Source organism: Psammomys obesus, unplaced genomic scaffold (genome assembly GCF_907164565.1).
Source record: "Psammomys obesus unplaced genomic scaffold, mPsaObe1.curated_primary_1811, whole genome shotgun sequence".
Classification (NCBI taxonomy): Eukaryota; Metazoa; Chordata; class Mammalia; order Rodentia; family Muridae; genus Psammomys; species Psammomys obesus.
In genome coordinates, this window is record NW_026596034.1 from 32399305 (window position 1) to 32401560 (window position 2256).

Sequence of the window (2256 nt, forward strand, 5' to 3'; positions counted from 1 at the left end):
ACACACACACACACACACACATATATACTTAAAAAAAAGCAAACACTTTAATCCCCTAAAACCACTCCCTTCCTTGAGGAGCATAGGAGCATGCCCCACCTACCCCTATTGGAGGGATGTGGCTGCAGGGTGGTCCCAGTGACACGAGCAAAGACCAACTTTTTTCCCTGGCGAACGCTGCTCCATGGGTTACTCAAGGGGCTGTAGCGTTGGCTCTGTGGTTAAGAGTGCTTCCTGCTCTGGTAAAGGACTCAAATCCAACTCCTGGCACCTACACTCCCACTTCATGGGATCTCATGTTCTCTTCTGCCCTCCTGGCACCTGTACTCATACATGCTCCCATGTACGAAACCCCATATGTGTGTGTATGTGTAATTTAAAATACCCCTTTTCGAAGCTACTTAATAAAATGTTTGCTGCCAAAGCCACTTTCCTCACGTGTCTCCATCCCAAATATCATCAAACTACATCAGACATACACAGTATCATTAGATGGCCTGTACAGGTCATATAAATAAACCACTAGTTCATAAGAAAAACCTGTGTTGGGGCTGGAGCGATGGTTCAATGGTTAAGAGTGCCACTGCTCTTACAGAGGACAGGTTCTATCCCCAGCACCTAAGAAAAGGCTTTAATTTCAGTTCCAGGGATCTGATGCCCTCATCTGGCTTCCATGGGCACTGCATGGGCACAGGTGTACATACAGGCAAGACATCCATACACATAAAATAAAGACAAATAAACCTCAAAAAAATTAAGTTCAAAGTCTGCTTTGTTGGAAAAGCAAAACTAAAAATTGGATCTATGGTTCAAAGCCTGTTGCCAAAACTATGAATGCTGCGTGGCAGACGCCAAAGTTGGCACTAAGGACCCAGGCTTCAGTAAAGTCAGAAGTGTTGCATGGCACATGTTGAAGGCAGGCTGGGCAGCACAGTGATCTGCAGCAAAGACCTGCTGTAAACACTGAACCTGTGGCTGTAATGAACACGTTTCTCTTCTTCTAAGCCTGGTTTGCATGGGAGTGAGATAACACATAATTGGGAAGAGACACCTTGTGCTGGTTCTATTTCCTCCTTCACCGCCACTGTGGAAGCACTTCTAGGGTCCACACTGAACAAACCGTCAGAGCTGTCCCAATAAGCACTTAAAACAGACCAGGAGTTCCTCTTTGTCACTTAATGGCCTTTTAAGAACAAGCATTTCCTGTGTTTTCCTTTGACAACAAATAAACAGGAACAATGCATTTTTCACTCTAATTAAAAATAAAAGATGACACTTTCAGAGATCATAGCACAGTACTTAGGGCCTACAACACCCGCATCCATTATCTACCTTCCTACCTACCTACCTACCTATACACACACACACATCCACCCCAGTGTGTGCACATGTAACTATAATCTTATATGTACATGTGTGTCGGTGGAGGCCAGAGTCGATGTTGGTGTTTTCTTCAATCTCTCTCCCGAGCCTGAGGTTTTCCAATTAGGCTAAGCTGGCTGGCTAGCAAACCCCAGGGATCCTCCTGTCTGTGGCTCCCACCCCAATTACAGGCCCCCACTGCTGTGCCCGGCTTTCCCCCAGGTGCCTGCCTCAGAACTCGGCCTCACACTTGCAGTTAGCACTCACCAACTGCGCAGCGCTCCAGATGCCCTGTGTACACATCTTACCGCTCAAATCTAAGATCAAAGCGAGCCGTTGTCCTTCCACCTCTACACTAGCTGAGCCTGAATGAGAATTACAGCTTCTGAAGTGGGAAACGTCAACCCCACATCACCAAGGGGGACGGGTACTAAGTGCCCATGGACTGCAGTTCTCTTGTACTTGCTAACACTAGCTGCGCATTCCAGAAAGCAACCCAAAGGAGTGACGGGTGAGTTGGTATCCGAGAACCGTATACACAGGGAACACCTACTGGGTGCTGGGGTGTCAGCAGTCAACAAGGTGGACCAGCCCTGCTCTCACTGCAGAGTGAGGACAAAATGAACTGTTTCCATACGGTGGTGCTGTAGGCCAGGGACACCCGGGGGCCCAAGAATCTGTCCTCAATAGACGCACATGGCAGTCCTGGTTAAGATCAGTGGTGGTAAAACAAAACAAAAAGGCATGAATGTGGGGAAGGAATAATTAGGACGGATGACGGGGTATGGAGTAGATGAGAGGATGAGGCCTGAGAACAAAAATAAACAGTGTGAAACTGTCAAAGAACATAATAATAATAATAATAATAATAATAATAATAATAATAATAATAAT

General features: G+C 46.3%; 1 protein-coding gene across 9 annotated transcripts in view; it reads right to left on the bottom strand.

The window, feature by feature from the left end:
* Window positions 1–2256, bottom strand: part of Cmc2 (C-X9-C motif containing 2) — a 40523-nt gene that overhangs the window by 5170 nt on the left and 33097 nt on the right. The gene's annotated exons all lie outside the window — the stretch shown is intronic.